This window comes from Elaeis guineensis, chromosome 6 (genome assembly GCF_000442705.2).
Source record: "Elaeis guineensis isolate ETL-2024a chromosome 6, EG11, whole genome shotgun sequence".
Classification (NCBI taxonomy): domain Eukaryota; kingdom Viridiplantae; phylum Streptophyta; class Magnoliopsida; order Arecales; family Arecaceae; genus Elaeis; species Elaeis guineensis.
The window spans coordinates 120,681,743-120,695,005 of NC_025998.2; the positions used below are offsets into that span (position 1 = coordinate 120,681,743).

Below are 13,263 nucleotides of genomic sequence, written 5' to 3' on the forward strand. Positions count from 1 at the left end.
ATCTTAAGTTGTTGAGAAAGCTGGTCATGTTCTTTCTCAAAAAATGGAATATAAACTTCATGATGGCCCGAGATCACCACAACAAGAAAATTGAGGAACAATCCTCCTTTTTTTTTTTAAGCAAGAGTTAGACCAAAACAGAAATACCATATAAACAATCTTTATTTAGATTTGCTTTGGAAGTTGAAGTGACGATCTGAAACAAATTTCAGATATGAGTACTTTCATGCAATCTGAATTTATTTCAGATTCTATGATGAAAATCAGCACAGATAACAAAACTCTTCTCACAAGGCAATTGTATCCACAGTGTTAGGCAACTTCTGAAGCACAATGATGCGGGACAATCCTAAAAAGAAAATCAATCCTAATAATCAAGCTCTCTTCTGTTCATCAACAACAATCACGTCGGCCAGGGGCTCATTATTCCCAGGACAGACAGTATAGTTGCCTATACTCTGCTCAGGAGGCGTGATTGATTGATACGAGACTAAAGCGAGATCAATCTAAATGATACAGACGAATGCCATTCGAGAGATCAGTAAACAATTAGTAATAGAAAATTTCATAAACAGATAGCAGAAATTAAACATGCTCACGAGTAGATGCAAAAAAAAAGAAATAAGAATGGAACGAGAGAAAATAAAAATTAAACCCGTGAGAAAATCCAAGAAGATGATAAGAATCCGGATCGTGGTAGTTAAGAAACTACTCTGATTAGGGCTCTTAATCTTTAACCAAACAGATCCATCGATAAAGAACTAGGTCTTTACCAACATCGGATTAAAAAAAAAAAATCAAAGATCAACTGTTAAGGAACGAAGGTCCTTGACAGCATATGATCTGTAGAATAAGAAATCACTCCTTCTCTCAGCACGACAGATGAAAATTCTGGAGGAGACAGATCTTCTCTTGAGGAATAGGCTTGCGTGGGTAGATGGTGGAGTCGATCAGAGTCGCAGGAACACTGAATCTTAAGTAGAAGGAATAGGATAGAAAGTGGGCCTCACACCCTCCCCTTTGGGGCATTTTGGGTCTCACACCCTCTCCCTCTCGAGCGATTGACACAAGTATTTGTGGAGTTTGTAAAATCATTCATTTTTTTTTCATGAAAGATACAAGGATTTATATAGGACTCTAAGGGTCCTATTTGTTTAGGAATCTCTTATTTTTACAAGGAAGAAATCAACCCTCCACAAAAAGTAAAGCATTATAATCTACCATAGGAAAGAAATCAGCCTTCAACAAAATAAGTAAGTAGCCAAGAACTCTTAAGGAATTCTAAGGAAGAAATGGAATTTCATGTGGGTGCTTGATGCTTGACACAACTTGGCATGAGCACGGCATATGCTGGCATGCATATTCTTCTCTTGGCATGTGGAGAGTGGTGGCTCCAAAGGTGACGTGGACAAATCCAAGTATGGCCTATGGACCCAAAGCCAAATGCATTAAAATTTATTGACTGAAAATAAATAACTGAAGTAGAATCAATTTAATGAGGCTTCTTCGATCCAAATCGAACTTAAATTATGTTGCCGATTTTTGATGGCTCTGGTGTCCGCACCAATTCTCCCGAGGTGGGAAAAACTCGACCCTGTCGAGTGTGGGTCGATTTCGCTCTGGTGACGCTCAAGTAGATCGGGATCAATGCGTTGCAGCTCTTCTCGAGTGATCCAGGTATCTTCAGACTCCGGTCGACCTCGCCATCTGACCAGATACCGCTGATAGCCTCGACTCCGGGTGGAAAGGATCTGCTCATCCAAAATTCTCTCAATCTGATCGTGTTTTGCTGACATTTTGGCTGGTGGACACTCAGGGATAGGTTCGCTCTCAAAGGTTGGTTCAGGCTCAAATGGCTCACTAGGTATCCGAGTTGGTTTTTTATAGGCGACAAGATCTGTAATGTTAAAAGTAGAGCTAATTCCAAAATCAGAAGGTAGGTCCACAACATACGCATTTGATCCGATTTTCTTTATGATCTTAAATGGACCTGCTCCTCGGGCATGTAACTTCTTCACGGTTCCGGGAGGAAACCGTTCAGGCCTCAATCGAACCATCACATAGTCTCCCTCTGCAAACTCTTGAACACGTCGATGAGAATCTGCATTCTGTTTATAAACTTTATTACTCATACTAATTTTTTTACTGATCTCTTTATGCAGACTCTTGACATGCTGTGCAAATGACTCTGCAGATTCGGAAATCCTAGCATGCATGGGTAGTGGGATGAGGTCTATTGGTTTTCTAGGTTGATATCCATGAACTACTTCAAAAGGACTCATGCCAATGGACCTATTAACAGAGCTATTATATGCAAATTCGGCTCGGGGCAGCAAAAGATCCCAGTTACCCATATGTTCCCCAATCAAGCAACGCAAAAGATTTCCAAGACTCCTATTAACCACTTCGGTCTGACCGTCTGTTTGCGGATGATAGGCAGAAGAAAACTTTAGTTTTGTGCCTAAAAGATGCCATAGGGTTTTCCAAAAGTAGCTCATAAATCTAACATCCCTATCAGAAACAATGGTTTTAGGCAATCCATGTAGTCTAACAATCTCATCAAAGTATATCCTTGCAACTTTCGACGCATCAGACGTTTGGCAACAGGGCAAGAAATGGGTCATTTTTGAAAATCTATCTACAACCACTAGAATGGAATCATGCTTCCTGGCTGTCCTAGGTAATCCCAAAACAAAATCCATACTAACATCTTGCCAAGGACAGTCTGGTATAGGTAAGGGTGTATATAAGCCGGTGTTTTTTTTCTCTGCTTGGCCACGGCACATGTTCTACATTGGGCAACAATTCGGGCGACATCTCTTTTCAAGCTTGGCCAAAAGAACTGGGCTTCTACCAACTCTATAGTTTTATTCCTACCAAAGTGTCCAGCTAATCCTCCAGCATGTAATTCCCAAACTAAAAAATCTCTCAAAGATGTACGGGGGATACACAGCCTAGTTTCTCTAAATAGGTAACCATCCTGAAGGGTATATTCACTACGTTCTCTAGATGGCCCCTTACGTAAAGCGGTAAGTATGTCACCAAAATCGGACACTCCTCATAATTTTCTTTAATCTTATCAAAACCAACAACTTCTATACTAACGGTGGACAGCAAAGTATGACGCGACTCAGGGCATCAGCAGCACGATTCTCTACACCTGCACGGTGTTTCAAAACAAAAGTATAGGCTTGCAAAAACTCGACCCACCTACCGTGTCTATGATTCAATTTCTTTTGAGAATTCAGGAATCTAAGGGCCTCATGGTCAGAGTACAAAACAAATTCTTGCGGTAGCAGGTAATGCCTCCAATATCTTAAAGCTTGAATTACCGCATAAAACTCCTTATCATAGGTAGAATACTTGAGTTTAGAATCGTTAAGTTTCTCGCTAAAGTATGCTACCGGATGACCTTCTTGACTAAGGACACCACCAATCCCAACTCCTGACGCATCGCACGCTACTTCAAAAACCTTAGAAAAATCAGGGAGACGTAAGATTGGGGCATGAGTCATCTTGTCCTTAATGTCTAGAAAGGCTCTATTGGCTGCCCTAGTCCATTCAAAATTTTCCTTTCTAATGCAGTCAGTGATGGGAGCGACTATGGTGCTAAACCCTTTTATGAACCTACGATAAAAAGTTGCTAATCCATGAAAACTCCGCACGTCATGCACACTCTTGGGCACCGGCCACTCAACTATTGCTCTAATCTTTTCAGGATCAGCAGATACACCATTGGGGGTAACAACAAAACCTAAAAAGATGATATGGTCTGTCATAAAAGCGCACTTCTTAGGATTAGCATACAAGCTTTCTGTTTTAAGAACTTGACACACTCTTTGGAGGTGATCTAAATGGTCTTCCCTAGTTCGACTATAGATCAAAATGTCATCAAAATATACGACTACAAATACTCCTATAAATGGTCGTAGTACTTGGGTCATCAACCTCATGAAGGTACTAGGGCATTAGATAATCCAAATGGCATCACCATCCACTCATATAAACCATTTTTTGTCTTGAAAGCAGTTTTCCACTCATCTCCCGGTCTAATCCTTACTTGATGGTAACCACTCTTAAGATCGATCTTAGAAAAGATAGTGGATCCGGCCATCATATCTAACATGTCATCTAACCTAGGGATGGGAAAGCGGTACTTAATGGTGATCTTATTAATGGCACGGCTATCTATGCACATCCTCCATGTACCATCCTTCTTTGGAGTCAGTAGTGCAGGAACCGCGCAAGGACTCAAACTCTCCCTCACAAATCCTTTTTTTATCAGCTCTCCAACTTGTCTTTGTAGCTCAGCATGCTCATTAGGGTTCAACCTATAGTGGGGCAAGTTGGGTAGGGTAGATCCAGGAACTAAATCAATGGCAGGTTGAATGTTTCTCATAGGCGGTAAGTAATCTGGAAGATCCTCAGGAAAGACATCATGAAACTCAGCAAGAAGGCTAGCTACTTCCTTAGGATAATCCACCTTAGAATCCTCACGAACTTCTCTAGCAACAAGCATCCAAACTGGTGATCCTTCACTCATGACCGTCTCTAATTCTTTAGCACCTATCAGATTGAGGCTTTTCTTCTTAAGATTTTCTTTTGGTCCATCGCCTATCTTTCTATTAGTAGCCTTAGGTGGGGAAGGATTAATCGTGATCTTCTTACCCTGATGAGTAAAGCTGCAGGAGTTGGTACGGCCATAAATCGTAACATCATTGTCGAATAGCCAAGGCCGACCTAATATGATACTTCCGACTTCCATGGGTAAGACATCGCACCACACATGATCCTGATAGGAATGAAGCTGGATGGGCACACGACATCTAAATTTGATGGGAATAGAGGAGGAATCAATCCAAGACACACGGTATGGACTAGGATGATCTACAGGAGTTAATCCTAATCGCTTAACCGTGTCGGTGGAGATGGCGTTGATACAGCTACCGCTATCAATGATCACCTTACAAATTTTATCGCCAAATTTTATGAAGGTATGGAAAATAGAGGTCCTACGCCAGTCTTCACTTTCCTTAGTTTGGGCTAGGACATACCTAACGACTCCAAGCCTAAGGTCTGACTCAGGTGTGGCATAACCTAGGATGTCCTCAGTACTCTCAAATTGCTCGGCTAAATCTGGATCAGCTTCATAAACTTCCTCCTCAATATTTTCTAGAGTTTCTCCTTCTAATTCTTCTACGAATAATGATCGGTTGGGGCATTGTGCAGCAAAGTGACCGTAACCATGGTACTTGAAGCAATGAGATCGAGAACTACTTCCTTTTGATAACTCTCCTATAGCTCCTTTTCCTTTATCTTCTTTTCTCCCAATAGGATTTGTAAGTGGAGGTCTGTTACTAGGAGTTTGATTAATATTAGGTCTCGATCCAGAAGGGGTTACTCGGTTGGGTTCAGGACGACGGAGAGTCGAATATCTAGAAAATCTTTCAAAATCTAAGGCAAGTTGATAAGCTTGTTCCAACGTGGTTACCTCTCGCAGAAAGAGCTCACGCTGAATATCCTCTCGTAATCCAGCTCTAAATCGAGATAAGGTAACAACTCTATCTTCGGCTACTCCACATCTCATGAGGTATTCATCAAATCTCGTGATATACTCGGTGACTGATCTATTCCCTTGAGTAAGCCTCTGCCATTGATCTAAAAGTCTTTGTTGGTAAGAGGTGGGGAGGTACTTCTCTCTGAGTTTTTCTTTCATCTCATCCCAGGTTTCTATCGGATCTTGTCTTCTCTGATTGAGAAGACGCTCAACACTTTCCCAATAAAGTCGGGCTTGCCTCATCAATTTCATCCTAGCAAATCTAACTCTCCTTGCTTCAGACATTTCATACCATCCAAAATAGTGGTCCATACCTGATTCCCAATCTAGGTACTCTCTCGGATCTAGACAACCATCAAAACTTGGGGCTTCGACTTTCACATTCCTAAGAATATGCTCATCTTCATCGAACTGGTTATGGTGCGGACGTGCCCCTATAGGTCGATCAAGTTCTAGATTCCTACCTCTTTGTCCTATAGGTAGTCGGAGAGACTCAGGTTCAGGTTGTTTCTGCCTAGCTTCTTCTAATACCACTATTCTCTCATCCATGGCTTTCATAAAATTTTTCATATCATCAAACTTTTCAGTCAGAGCATTAATGATGGCTGCTATATTGGGATCCATATTGGTGTTGGGTGGGGAAGTAGGATGTTGGTACCAGGTACCTGATCTAGTGGTCATGCAACTCTAAGATGCAGAAATAAGGTGCAATAAAATTAAAATGCTTGAAAGTAAAGTACGAAATTTAGAGTGCGAAAATTTAACTTGCGAAAATTTAAATTGCTGAATTTAAACTAAAGCCCTAATCAACCTGCTCTGATACCAAATTGATGCGGGACAATCCTAAAAAGAAAATCAATCCTAATAATCAAGCTCTCTTCTGTTCATCAACAACAAATCACGTCCGGCCAGGGGCTCATTATTCCCAGGACAGACAGTATAGTTGCCTATACTCTGCTCAGGAGGCGTGATTGATTGATACGAGACTAAAGCGAGATCAATCTAAATGATACAGACGAATGCCATTCGAGAGATCAGTAAACAATTAGTAATAGAAAATTTCATAAACAGATAGCAGAAATTAAACATGCTCACGAGTAGATGCAAAAAAAAGAAATAAGAATGGAACGAGAGAAAATAAAACATTAAACCCGTGAGAAAATCCAAGAAGATGATAAGAATCCGGATCGTGATAGTTAAGAAACTACTCTGATTAGGGCTCTTAATCTTTTAACCAAACAGATCCATCGATAAAGAACTAGGTCTTTACCAACATCGGATTAAAAAAAAAAATCAAAGATCAACTGTTAAGGAACGAAGGTCCTTGACAGCATATGATCTGTAGAATAAGAAATCACTCCTTCTCTCAGCACGACAGATGAAAATTCTGGAGGAGACAGATCTTCTCTTGACGGAATAGGCTTGCGTGGGTAGATGGTGGAGTCGATCAGAGTCGCAGAAACACTGAATCTTAAGTAGAAGGAATAGGATAGAAAGTGGGCCTCACACCCTCCCCTTGTGGGGCGATTTTGGGTCTCACACCCTCTCCCTCTCGGAGCGATTGACACAAGTATTTGTGGAGTTTGTAAAATCATTCATTGTTTTCTTTCATGAAAGATACAAGGATTTATATAGGACTCTAAGGTCCTATTTGTTTAGGAATCTCTTATTTTTACAAGGAAGAAATCAACCCTCCACAAAAAAGTAAAGCATTATAATCTACCATAGGAAAGAAATCAGCCTTCAACAAAATAAGTAAGTAGCCAAGAACTCTTAAGGAATTCTAAGGAAGAAATGGAATTTCATGTGGGTGCTTGATGCTTGACACAACTTGGCATGAGCACGGCATATGCTGGCATGCATATTCTTCTCTTGGCATGTGGAGAGTGGTGGCTCCAAAGGTGACGTGGACAAATCCAAGTATGGCCTATGGACCCAAAGCCAAATGCATTAAAATTTATTGACTGAAAATAAATAACTGAAGTAGAATCAATTTAATGAGGCTTCTTCGATCCAAATCGAACTTAAATTATGTTGCCGATTTTTGATGGCTCTGGTGTCCGCACCAATTCTCCCGAGGTGGGAAAAACTCGACCTTGTCGAGTGTGGATCGATTTCGCTCTGGTGACGCTCAAGTAGATCGGGATCAATGCGTTGCAGCTCTTCTCGAGTGATCCAGGTATCTTCAGACTCCGGTCGACCTCGCCATCTGACCAGATACCGCTGATAGCCTCGACTCCGGGTGGAAAGGATCTGCTCATCCAAAATTCTCTCAATCTGATCGTGTTTTGCTGACATTTTGGCTGGTGGACACTCAGGGATAGGTTCGCTCTCAAAGGTTGGTTCAGGCTCAAATGGCTCACTAGGTATCCGAGTTGGTTTTTTATAGGCGACAAGATCTGTAATGTTAAAAGTAGAGCTAATTCCAAAATCAGAAGGTAGGTCCACAACATACGCATTTGATCCGATTTTCTTTATGATCTTAAATGGACCTGCTCCTCGGGCATGTAACTTCTTCACGGTTCCGGGAGGAAACCGTTCAGGCCTCAATCGAACCATCACATAGTCTCCCTCTGCAAACTCTTGAACACGTCGATGAGAATCTGCATTCTGTTTATAAACTTTATTACTCATACTAATTTTTTTACTGATCTCTTTATGCAGACTCTTGACATGCTGTGCAAATGACTCTGCAGATTCGGAAATCCTAGCATGCATGGGTAGTGGGATGAGGTCTATTGGTTTTCTAGGTTGATATCCATGAACTACTTCAAAAGGACTCATGCCAATGGACCTATTAACAGAGCTATTATATGCAAATTCGGCTCGGGGCAGCAAAAGATCCCAGTTACCCATATGTTCCCCAATCAAGCAACGCAAAAGATTTCCAAGACTCCTATTAACCACTTCGGTCTGACCGTCTGTTTGCGGATGATAGGCAGAAGAAAACTTTAGTTTTGTGCCTAAAAGATGCCATAGGGTTTTCCAAAAGTAGCTCATAAATCTAACATCCCTATCAGAAACAATGGTTTTAGGCAATCCATGTAGTCTAACAATCTCATCAAAGTATATCCTTGCAACTTTCGACGCGTCGGACGTTTGGCAACAGGGCAAGAAATGGGCCATTTTTGAAAATCTATCTACAACCACTAGAATGGAATCATGCTTCCTGGCTGTCCTAGGTAATCCCAAAACAAAATCCATACTAACATCTTGCCAAGGACAGTCTGGTATAGGTAAGGGTGTATATAAGCCGGTGTTTTGTTTTCTCTGCTTGGCCACGGCACATGTTCTACATTGGGCAACAATTCGGGCGACATCTCTTTTCAAGCTTGGCCAAAAGAACTGGGCTTCTACCAACTCTATAGTTTTATTCCTACCAAAGTGTCCAGCTAATCCTCCAGCATGTAATTCCCAAACTAAAAAATCTCTCAAAGATGTACGGGGGATACACAGCCTAGTTTCTCTAAATAGGTAACCATCCTGAAGGGTATATTCACTACGTTCTCTAGATGGCCCCTTACGTAAAGCGGTAAGTATGTCACCAAAATCGGGACACTCCTCATAATTTTCTTTAATCTTATTAAAACCAACAACTTCTATACTAACGGTGGACAGCAAAGTATGACGGCGACTCAGGGCATCAGCAGCACGATTCTCTACACCTGCACGGTGTTTCAAAACAAAAGTATAGGCTTGCAAAAACTCGACCCACCTACCGTGTCTATAATTCAATTTCTTTTGAGAATTCAGGAATCTAAGGGCCTCATGGTCAGAGTACAAAACAAATTCTTGCGGTAGCAGGTAATGCCTCCAATATCTTAAAGCTTGAATTACCGCATAAAACTCCTTATCATAGGTAGAATACTTGAGTTTAGAATCGTTAAGTTTCTCGCTAAAGTATGCTACCGGATGACCTTCTTGACTAAGGACACCACCAATCCCAACTCCTGACGCATCGCACGCTACTTCAAAAACCTTAGAAAAATCAGGGAGACGTAAGATTGGGGCATGAGTCATCTTGTCCTTAATATCTAGAAAGGCTCTATTGGCTGCCCTAGTCCATTCAAAATTTTCCTTTCTAATGCAGTCAGTGATGGGAGCGACTATGGTGCTAAACCCTTTTATGAACCTACGATAAAAAGTTGCTAATCCATGAAAACTCCGCACGTCATGCACACTCTTGGGCACCGGCCACTCAACTATTGCTCTAATCTTTTCAGGATCAGCAGATACACCATTGGGGGTAACAACAAAACCTAAAAAGATGATATGGTCTGTCATAAAAGCGCACTTCTTAGGATTAGCATACAAGCTTTCTGTTTTAAGAACTTGACACACTCTTTGGAGGTGATCTAAATGGTCTTCCCTAGTTCGACTATAAATCAAAATGTCATCAAAATATACGACTACAAATACTCCTATAAATGGTCGTAGTACTTGGGTCATCAACCTCATGAAGGTACTAGGAGCATTAGATAATCCAAATGGCATCACCATTCACTCATATAAACCATTTTTTGTCTTGAAAGCAGTTTTCCACTCATCTCCCGGTCTAATCCTTACTTGATGGTAACCACTCTTAAGATCGATCTTAGAAAAGATAGTGGATCCGGCCATCATATCTAACATGTCATCTAACCTAGGGATGGGAAAGCGGTACTTAATGGTGATCTTATTAATGGCACGGCTATCTATGCACATCCTCCATGTACCATCCTTCTTTGGAGTCAGTAGTGCAGGAACCGCGCAAGGACTCAAACTCTCCCTCACAAATCCTTTTTTTATCAGCTCTCCAACTTGTCTTTGTAGCTCAGCATGCTCATTAGGGTTCAACCTATAGTGGGGCAAGTTGGGTAGGGTAGATCCAGGAACTAAATCAATGGCAGGTTGAATGTTTCTCATAGGCGGTAAGTAATCTGGAAGATCCTCAGGAAAGACATCATGAAACTCAGCAAGAAGGCTAGCTACTTCCTTAGGATAATCCACCTTAGAATCCTCACGAACTTCTCTAGCAACAAGCATCCAAACTGGTGATCCTTCACTCATGACCGTCTCTAATTCTTTAGCACCTATCAGATTGAGGCTTTTCTTCTTAAGATTTTCTTTTGGTCCATCGCCTATCTTTCTATTAGTAGCCTTAGGTGGGGAAGGATTAATCGTGATCTTCTTACCCTGATGAGTAAAGCTGCAGGAGTTGGTACGGCCATAAATCGTAACATCATTGTCGAATAGCCAAGGCCGACCTAATATGATACTTCCGACTTCCATGGGTAAGACATCGCACCACACATGATCCTGATAGGAATGAAGCTGGATGGGCACACGACATCTAAATTTGATGGGAATAGAGGAGGAATCAATCCAAGACACACGGTATGGACTAGGATGATCTACAGGAGTTAATCCTAATCGCTTAACCGTGTCGGTGGAGATGGCGTTGATACAGCTACCGCTATCAATGATCACCTTACAAATTTTATCGCCAAATTTTATGAAGGTATGGAAAATAGAGGTCCTACGCCAGTCTTCACTTTCCTTAGTTTGGGCTAGGACATACCTAACGACTCCAAGCCTAAGGTCTGACTCAGGTGTGGCATAACCTAGGATGTCCTCAGTACTCTCAAATTGCTCGGCTAAATCTGGATCAGCTTCATAAACTTCCTCCTCAATATTTTCTAGAGTTTCTCCTTCTAATTCTTCTACGAATAATGATCGGTTGGGGCATTGTGCAGCAAAGTGACCGTAACCATGGTACTTGAAGCAATGAGATCGAGAACTACTTCCTTTTGATAACTCTCCTATAGCTCCTTTTCCTTTATCTTCTTTTCTCCCAATAGGATTTGTAAGTGGAGGTCTGTTACTAGGAGTTTGATTAATATTAGGTCTCGATCCAGAAGGGGTTACTCGGTTGGGTTCAGGACGACGGAGAGTCGAATATCTAGAAAATCTTTCAAAATCTAAGGCAAGTTGATAAGCTTGTTCCAACGTGGTTACCTCTCGCAGAAAGAGCTCACGCTGAATATCCTCTCGTAATCCAGCTCTAAATCGAGATAAGGTAACAACTCTATCTTCGGCTACTCCACATCTCATGAGGTATTCATCAAATCTCGTGATATACTCGGTGACTGATCTATTCCCTTGAGTAAGCCTCTGCCATTGATCTAAAAGTCTTTGTTGGTAAGAGGTGGGGAGGTACTTCTCTCTGAGTTTTTCTTTCATCTCATCCCAGGTTTCTATCGGATCTTGTCTTCTCTGATTGAGAAGACGCTCTACACTTTCCCAATAAAGTCGGGCTTGCCTCATCAATTTCATCCTAGCAAATCTAACTCTCCTTGCTTCAGACATTTCATACCATCCAAAATAGTGGTCCATACCTGATTCCCAATCTAGGTACTCTCTCGGATCTAGACAACCATCAAAACTTGGGGCTTCGACTTTCACATTCCTAAGAATATGCTCATCTTGATCGAACTGGTTATGGTGCGGACGTGCCCCTATAGGTCGATCAAGTTCTAGATTCCTACCTCTTTGTCCTATAGGTAGTCGGAGAGACTCAGGTTCAGGTTGTTTCTGCCTAGCTTCTTCTAATACCACTATTCTCTCATCCATGGCTTTCATAAAATTTTTCATATCATCAAACTTTTCAGTCAGAGCATTAATGATGGCTGCTATATTGGGATCCATATTGGTGTTGGGTGGGGAAGTAGGATGTTGGTACCAGGTACCTGATCTAGTGGTCATGCAACTCTAAGATGCAGAAATAAGGTGCAATAAAATTAAAATGCTTGAAAGTAAAGTACGAAATTTAGAGTGCGAAAATTTAACTTGCGAAAATTTAAATTGCTGAATTTAAACTAAAGCCCTAATCAACCTGCTCTGATACCAAATTGATGCGGGACAATCCTAAAAAGAAAATCAATCCTAATAATCAAGCTCTCTTCTGTTCATCAACAACAAATCACGTCCGGCCAGGGGCTCATTATTCCCAGGACAGACAGTATAGTTGCCTATACTCTGCTCAGGAGGCGTGATTGATTGATACGAGACTAAAGCGAGATCAATCTAAATGATACAGACGAATGCCATTCGAGAGATCAGTAAACAATTAGTAATAGAAAATTTCATAAACAGATAGCAGAAATTAAACATGCTCACGAGTAGATGCAAAAAAAAGAAATAAGAATGGAACGAGAGAAAATAAAACATTAAACCCGTGAGAAAAATCCAAGAAGATGATAAGAATCCGGATCGTGATAGTTAAGAAACTACTCTGATTAGGGCTCTTAATCTTTTAACCAAACAGATCCATCGATAAAGAACTAGGTCTTTACCAACATCGGATTAAAAAAAAAAATCAAAGATCAACTGTTAAGGAACGAAGGTCCTTGACAGCATATGATCTGTAGAATAAGAAATCACTCCTTCTCTCAGCACGACAGATGAAAATTCTGGAGGAGACAGATCTTCTCTTGACGGAATAGGCTTGCGTGGGTAGTTGGTGGAGTCGATCAGAGTCGCAGAAACACTGAATCTTAAGTAGAAGGAATAGGATAGAAAGTGGGCCTCACACCCTCCCCTTGTGGGGCGATTTTGGGTCTCACACCCTCTCCCTCTCGGAGCGATTAACACAAGTATTTGTGGAGTTTGTAAAATCATTCATTGTTTTCTTTCATGAAAGATACAAGGATTTATATAGGACTCTA

The 13,263-nt window shown here is 41.2% G+C and overlaps 1 protein-coding gene across 8 annotated transcripts in view; it reads left to right on the plus strand.

The window, feature by feature from the left end:
• LOC105034945 (protein WHAT'S THIS FACTOR 1 homolog, chloroplastic) overlaps positions 1-13,263 on the plus strand; it is a 45,053-nt gene that overhangs the window by 10,418 nt on the left and 21,372 nt on the right. The window lies entirely within an intron of this gene.